Genomic DNA, 8,209 nt, shown 5'->3' with positions numbered 1-8,209 from the left:
AAATGAACCTAACTGCTCTGGGTGTCAAAATCACACTGTCAAGCCTGGAGTGAAGAGGGCCAGGGCAGAAACAGGCAGGCCTCAGATGATCTCCAGGCTAACAAAAAGGTGCTTGGTTTTAAATTCCATCCAAACAGCTGCAGGGAAGAAGGTTGAGGGGAAACAACTGGAGAGAAAAACCCATCCATCTCCATGGGGGTCCGTTGACCTACGGGATCGGAAAGGAAAGCTGAGCCCTCCATCCTTATTCCGATCATATTTTTTCCAGATGGAGAAGGTGGATTGGGGTGAAGGTGAACTGGTTTCTGAAACAGCCCTTGACTCTATCCTAAAGTCTCTTGTTGAACTTTTTAGAAGTAGCATATTGCCTAGAGGTAGTTCTCGACTTACGACCACCTGTTTATGCTCCTCCATCCATTTGGCAGCCAATCGGATGCATTGGGAAATATTTGTACTTTATCATTAAACGTATGAGAAAGGAAGAATGCCTTGTCTAAGATTTGTAGAAGTTTATAAATAGTATGATAATACTAATAATGAAGTGAACGGCACTCCAGAATACTGTGAAAAGGGGGGGGAGGAGGAAGAAGAAGAGGAAGACTACTTCTTGTTCTGTTTATAGAAAGTTCTCTAAATCAAAAACTCATCCAAAATTGATGCATAACACTTTGTGCAATCAGTGGCTTGATTTCCATCTTGCATAAAGCCAAATGGGAATTGGATTATTGCATTAACCCAGCCAGGAACGATTCTCTACTTCAGTGGTTCTCAACCTGTGGGTCGGGACCCCATTTGGGGTCGAACGACCATTTCACGGGGGTCGCCAAACAACGCAGTCCGTCATTTTTTCCCCCTTTTCCTTAGCTGTGCTACTCCCTTTCCTTAGCTGTGCTACTCTCTTGAATAGACTCTCTTGAATGCCCGCCAAAAGTCCCCTTCTGCAAACGGTGATGCACCAGTTGAGTAGTCCTCGACTTACGACCGGTTGGGGGTCGCAGCATTAAAAAGATTGAGAACATTCATAAAGAATACTTCAGATAAAGAATAAAGTAAATTTATACAGACAACTTTCTTTATGAATGTAATGAAAAATTGAAAATAAAAAAATCTTTTACAAAAAAAAAAAAGGTTGAGAACCACTGCTCTACTTAAATCATGGTTGAACAAATCACGACTCGGTGCAATTTACGAGGAAATAAACTCATTTTTGGCCCTTCTATTGTTCCTGGGGGAATCTCAAACGACGACGTAGATGGCGGTTATTTCTGCACACCAGACACCTGCCAGCCGCGAAAGGAGGAAAGAGGTTATTGTTGCGTGTGCATTTTTGCAAGCTTAGCTGGCAGAGGCTGGCAGGTCCCTCCCGTGATGCAAACATCTGCAGGATGGCCAGAGCCAAGACAGCAGAAGCTGGGGTGGGGGGTGGAAGGAGAAGGGGGGGTGGAGAGAAGAAATAGCATCATGAAAGGCCTCAAGAGGTCTCTCCAAATGGCTTAGCATCTGGGGGATAAACAGGAAACCAAGAAGGAAATACTCTGAAGAGGAAGGATGCAAGGCAGAGTCTGGGCCTAAAGCGCATCATGCTTTTGGAATGTCAGGACCAAGGGACCCAACCTCTGGGCAGTGGCTGCTTCTGGGGGGGGGGGAGGTGTGACTCTCAGCACATCTGCCAGGGAGCCTCTTTGACCAATTCCAGAAGCCCTTAAGTCACGGGCTGAGTGAGCCCACCTGGTGCTGAGCTACAAAAAGGGTCCCTCCTTTGGTTGGGCTTCATGTACAGGGTATTTCATGTCCTCTATGGCAGAGGTCCCCAACCTTTTGGGCACCAGGGACCAGTTCTGTGGAGAAAGGTTTTTCTGTGGACTGGAGAGTGCGTGGTTTTGTGTGCTGCCTGCATCCCACGGATGGGGCTTTGCTTGTTTGTGCGGACCGATGCCGGTCCATGGACCAGGGGTTGGGGGACCCCTGCTCTATAGAAGACCTGTATATTACATGGGTCAGAAAGAAGCTAAGAAGACATCTGCAGACCATTCCCATCCCAGACATAAACTGCTTCAACTCCTTCCCTCGGGATGGGGCTACAAATGGCTGTCCAGTCTCTTCTTAAAAACTTCCAGTGTTGGAGCATTCACCACTTCTGGAGGCAGGTTGTTCCACTGATTAATTGTTCTAACTGTCAGGAAGTTTCTCCTTAGTTCTAGGTTGCTTCTCTCCTTGATTAATTCCCATCCGTTGCTTCTTGTCCTGCCTTCAAGTGCTTTGGAGAATAGCTTGACTCCCTCTTCTTTGTGGCAGCTCCTGAGATACTGGAACACGGCTATCCTGTCCCTGCTCGTCCTTCTCTTCATTAAACTAGACATACCCAATTCCAGCAACCGTTCCTTATATGTTTTAGCCTCCAGTCCCCTAATCATCTTTGTTGCTCTTCTCTGCACTCTTTCTAGAGTCTCAACATCTTTTTTACATCGTGGTGACCAAAACTGGATGCAGTATTCCAAGTGTGGCCTTACTAAGGCCTTTTGTTTAATTGTTCTAACTTACCAAAGCACTGGGGAGAAAAAAACATCCTACAAGCGGTCCTCACCCTTATGACCATTGCAGCATCCCATAGTCATGTGATAAATTTTCAGGTGCTTGGCATCCAGGATGTATCTACGAGGGTTGCAGCATCCCGTGATCCCATTTGCGGTCTTCCCAGCCAGCCTCTGACAAACCAGGTCAAAGGGGAAACCTAGATTCATTTAACAACTGCTTGATTCACTTACTAACCGTGGCAAAATGGTGGTCACAGAGGACATGATTCATTTAAGAGCCATCTTGCTCCAAAAACAGACATTCTGATTCCAGTGGGGGATTATCTTTATTTACCAAACTTTTATGCTTCCATTCTTGGTCTTCCTTGGTCCTTCAGTGAAATTCTGAATACAGGTAGTCCTTGACTTAAGGCAGTTTCTTTAGTGACTGTTGAAAGTCACAACGGCACTGGAAAGAGTGACCTATGACGATTTTTCACACTTTTGACGGTTGCAGCGTCTCCATGGTCATGCGATCTTGATTTTAACTCAACTCGCCGTTCATAGGAAGGCATCCTATTTGAAGGGGAGGCATCCAGGGCTCCAATTAAGGCCTTGATAAATTATGAATGTACGTGGCAGGCCGCGTGGCGCGCATGAGGGCCACTGTTCTCGCCAATGCTTCCCCCGAGGCAGCGATGAAGCACGTTTCACATGCAAATTCTAGCTGAATCGGAGTACGAAAATTTAAGCACTGCTACGATGCTAAGCGCACTAATTGAAAAGCGATTGCCGCTGATGGCCTTAGAGCTTGAAGGCAAAATAGAACTTCTTTTCTCTTTCAGAATTCTAACAATAAGGACCAAGTTTCTTCTGGCCCCTTTTTTATCTGCTGTCCATTCTACTCTCTGCTATTTTTTCCCCCCCTTAGTGGGCAAATGACAAAGAAACCAGCCCACCCACTTTCACACCTCATGGCTAGCCATAATGAGGTTGGCTGGTTTGATCGATGGCATAATGAGTTGTGTGAACGCTTCCTGGTTTGGGTTGATGCACCAGACCACGGTTAAGCAGATGACGGCTTAGTGGGCTTTCTAAACCAGATCATCACTTAATTTCCAAACTTGGGCAGTCGGTCAATTTCTAACGTTCAGCAGGGACCCCCTTGCTGATGTAGGCACAGCATTGTTGTCAGCAGACTTGAAGGAAGCCCATGGATTGCAAGAAATAATTATGAATGCCAATAAGAAAAAGCCCCCATGGAAGACGTATCATTTTGAGCAGAATGGCGAACAGGTAGAATCCACACGGCAACAGTTTTCTGCAGGTCTCATACATTTGTTTGTTTGTTTGTTTGTGTCCCGCCTTGATAATTTTTACAAATAAGTCAAGGTGGGAAAGATATCCTCCTTCATCTTCCTATTTTCCCCATAACAACAATCCTGTGAGGGTTGGACTGAGAGAGAGTGACTGGCCCACAGTCACCCAGCTGGCCTTCCTGCGCAAGGGGGGACTAGAACTCACAGTCTCCTGGTGATTGGCCCAAAGTCATCCAGCTGGTTTCATCTCTAGGACAGGACTAGAACTCACAGTCTCCTGGTGATTGGCCCAAAGTCATCCAGCTGGTTTCGTGTCTAAGACAGGACTAGAACTCACAGTCTCCTGGTGATTGGCCCAAAGTCATCCAGCTGGTTTCGTCTCTAGGACAGGACTAGAACTCACAGTCTCCTGGTGATTGGCCTAAAGTCAACCCGATGGCTTTTATGTCTAAGACAGGACTTGAATTAACAGTTTCTCGTGTTCTAGTATGGTGTCTTAACCACTGGACTAAACTGGCTCTCTTGTAGAACACGTCTGCAACGCGAACTCCCCATTGCCCTGGGCACTGCTCTAGCTTTGCCTCCTTCTGCAAGGCAGGGTCTTCTGAACCTTCCCAGAGAGCCCTTCTCCCCCTCCCAGTTTCCACATTCCTACGTTCCCCTATGCGCTCTGATGCGCATCCTGTTTCCTAGAAGCATAGCAAGGGCTTTAGTCATGCCCTCAGCAGCTCCGGCAGGTGACGGAAGGCTAACAATAGCCAACAAAGAGAGGATGTGTCACTTGCGCACGGTCCTCGGGACAACCTGCAAAGTATCCTGCCTGCCGAGAGAGCCTTCGAAGAAACTCCCAAGGAAGGCAGAACGTGGCCCAGATGAGTTTGACAGCCGGTTGATGTGTTGTTGTTTTTTTTTTCCCAAGGAGATTCGCTTTCTTGTTTGCAAAGGCCAGCTTTGTTTAGGAGTGGGAAGGATGAGGCAGAAGCTGAACGGCGGCGTTCGGGAACAGGTGCCTGGCAGCCTTGGCATCTCCAGGCTCTCGGCTCTTCATTCCAGGGCCCAGACCAACTCTGATCCACGTGCAGACTGCATTGCCTTGCTTCTTTTTATAAAGGAGCGGGCATGGCTGACAAAAGCAACGTGGAGCCAGCTTCACAAATGACTGTATGACAATTAAGGATCGTATAGAACAGTGATGGCGAACCTTTTAGAGACCGAGTGCCCAAACTGCAACCCAAAACCCACTTATGCATCGTCCAGTGCCGGGTGGGTGTGGCCCATTGGGTGGGCATGGCCCATTGGGTGGGCGTGGCTGCGGTGGTAACGGCAGACTGGGTGGGACTAAAAAGTTCAATCAATCAATTCCAACTTTGCAAAATCTTTTTTTTTCCCCGCGAGTTGAAACTGACTGATTGATTGAACCTTTTTTTTTTTTTTGTATACGGCGGCGGAGGCCTAAAGCGAAAAGGTTTTATAAAACCCAGCTGAAGGCCCAGGACTGGGGCAACGGCGCGCGTGCCCACAGAGAGGGCTCTGAGTGCCGCCTCTGGCACCCATGCCATAGGTTCGCCACCACTGGTATAGAATGCACTGAGCCTGCATGAAAGTTGATAAGTTCTCTGAAAGTCAGTATTTTTTCTAGGTGTTTCTTTCTTCAGAAATAGGGTCATAAAGTACATTACTTACAAATACAGGTGGTCCTTGACTTGCAATCATTCGTTCAGCGTCCATTCGAAGTTACCATGGCCCTGAAAAGGTTGTCTTAAGAACCGGTCCTCGCATGTACGACTGTCCCACATCTCTACAATTGCCTGGAGACTAAAATAAACAAAGAACGGCTGCGGGACTTGGGTTTGGCTAGTCTAAAGAAAAGAAGAAATAGGGGAGACATGATAGCAGTGTTCCAGTATTTGTGGGGCTGCCACAAGGAGGAGGGGGTCATGTTATTCTCCGAAGCACCAGAGGGAAGGATGAGAAACAATGGCTGGGAACTGATCAAAGAGAGAAGCAACCTGGAATTAAGGAGAAACTTCCTGACAGTGAGGACAATCAACCAGTGGCACAGCTTGCCTCCAGAAATCGTGGGCGCTCCATCACGGGAGGTTTTAAAGAAGAGACTGGGCAGTCACCTGTCTGAGATGGTATAGGTTCTCCTGCTTGGGCAGAGGGCTGGACTAGAAGACCTTCAAAGTCCCTTCTAGCTCTATTCTATTCTATTCTGTTCTGTTCTGTTCTATTCTATTCTATTCTATTCCACAGTCCCACAATCGAAGTGTGGGTATTTGGCAACAGGCCTGCATTTACAGTGGTTGCAGCATGTGATCGCCACTTACAACCTTCCCAGCCAGCTTCCAACAAGCAAAGTCAATCAATCAATCAGAATAGAGCTGGAAGGGACTTCAGAGGTCTTCTAGTCCAGCCCTCTGCTCAAGCCTAAAGAGACCCTATACCACTCTGACAAGTAGGTCAGATTCGCCTAACAGTTGTGTGATTCACTTAGCAACCGTAGAAAAAAGGTCACAAAATGGAGCATGACTCGCTCTAGAACCACTTTGCTTAGCAGTGAAAATTCTGGTCCCAACTGCATTGTAAGCCGAGAATTGCCTGCATACGGATAGATTCTACCAAACAGTAGCTGCTTCTGGCTCCATCACAGACAGCCTGAACTGCCGGACATCACTTCCCATAATTCCCAGCCAGTTCATCTAGGGTACAGTTGATCAAGAAGGCTGCCCTGGATTAATTGACAGCCACTGCTAGGGATACCATGATTTTCTAACAAATAATTTATCTGCAACCCAGCTGGATTTAACCTGTTTTTCACAGGACGCCAAATGACAGTCCGTTCAGCAAATCGCAGTTACAGTAGATAAATCAAGCTCAGCCTGTGAACTCCTTCCCAGAATGACCCAGCCTTTCACAGCTCTCAGCTTGATTTGTGGCCCGTGTGTTAAGCACCAGGGAGAGTTGTTGTTGGTTTTTTGTGTTTTTGGGATAACAATGGGAAAGCAGCCAGGAATGTGTGTAAAACCTCTCCTGCTTCAAGCGGGATTTCCAATCTCAGCAGGCACGCCATGGACTCCCTTTCTCAACCCTCAGCCCTCTCTCCCCTTGCCCACCCCGAGACCCCCACTGTCCAAACCAACTGAAGCCCTGAGCTAGATGGAGATTAAACAGCAGCCAGCCAAGTTTCTAAGAATGCCAGTTCCCAGAAGCTGGTTCTCTACAAGGCTGGCTGAGCTTGGCCTGTGCCCCAGCTGGCTGTGGCCTTTGACCCAGCCGCAAGCGGTGATGCTTTGCAGACTAAGTTAGACAGCCAGGGAAAATGCACACCCTCGGTTGTCGTCTCCCTTGCACAACTCCATCACCTTGCATTGCCAGCTCCCGGCACAGCTCTAGCCGACCTTCGGCGTCATCTAGCTCCCAGGGAACCCTGATTTGCAACTCTCCCGCAGTTGTAACTGGAAAAATCTGATAACATTCCCCTGGTACAAGAATATAATGAAACAGCCACTTAGGCTGCCAGCCTGGAACCGATTTATGTCGGTTTCACTGCTCTCCTGGGGCCAAATGTTTATGTTCAACCCAAGAGGCAGGTTCATGGCTCGGATCTCAGCCAGGTAAAAAGATCGGCCACCAATAAGCAGCCTTGGTCCAGAGGAATCTTGGAAAGGACTTTGATTTCTCTCTCCTGGGGAGGGGCTCTGGGAGGAGGAGGTCCACATTTTGGGAAGAGTTTTGTAACTTCAACAGAGCCTCTCAAGCCGTCTCAGATATACCGGTAGTCCTTGACTTATCAACAATCCATTTAGTGACCGTTCTTTTTTTTTTTTTTCCTTACTCTTTTAAAAGCAGAAGCCAAAAGGTTATACTGGCTTTTAAGTCATGGAGGGCAGACAATTGTGAAATAAATCATCGTAATAGGAGAGCTGGGATGGAGTGAGGGATGAGAAATAAACCAGATTCATATTGCTAATGCAAAAGGCTTCTGGTTGGCTTAGCCTGGTGGATAGGTCAACCGTTAGGATTTAGTTTAAGCTGTATTTAAGCTAAACATGATACACAGACTCAGTTTCTCCTTCACCCTGAGATAGGAAGAAAGGTAACTTCATGGGTCTATCTACATTCTGTTTGGGTTTTTTTTTTGGCCAACAAATGAAGTTTTACCTTCTTCTAGACCAGTGGTTCTCAACCTTTTTAATGCGCGACCCCCAACCATTTGTAAGTCGAGGACTACTCAACTGGTCGTAAGTCGAGGACTACTCAACTGGTGCAGCACCGTTTGCAGAATGGGACTTTTGGCGGGCTCAGCAGGGCAGAGACAATTGATGGACAATTCCTATTGGCTTTTGAAAGCCAATAGAATTAGACTCTATTCAA

This window comes from Crotalus tigris, unplaced genomic scaffold (genome assembly GCF_016545835.1).
Source record: "Crotalus tigris isolate CLP2741 ecotype Arizona unplaced genomic scaffold, ASM1654583v1 scf7180000017622.5263843, whole genome shotgun sequence".
NCBI classification, from domain to species: domain Eukaryota; kingdom Metazoa; phylum Chordata; class Lepidosauria; order Squamata; family Viperidae; genus Crotalus; species Crotalus tigris.
This window is presented reverse-complemented; position numbering follows the sequence as displayed.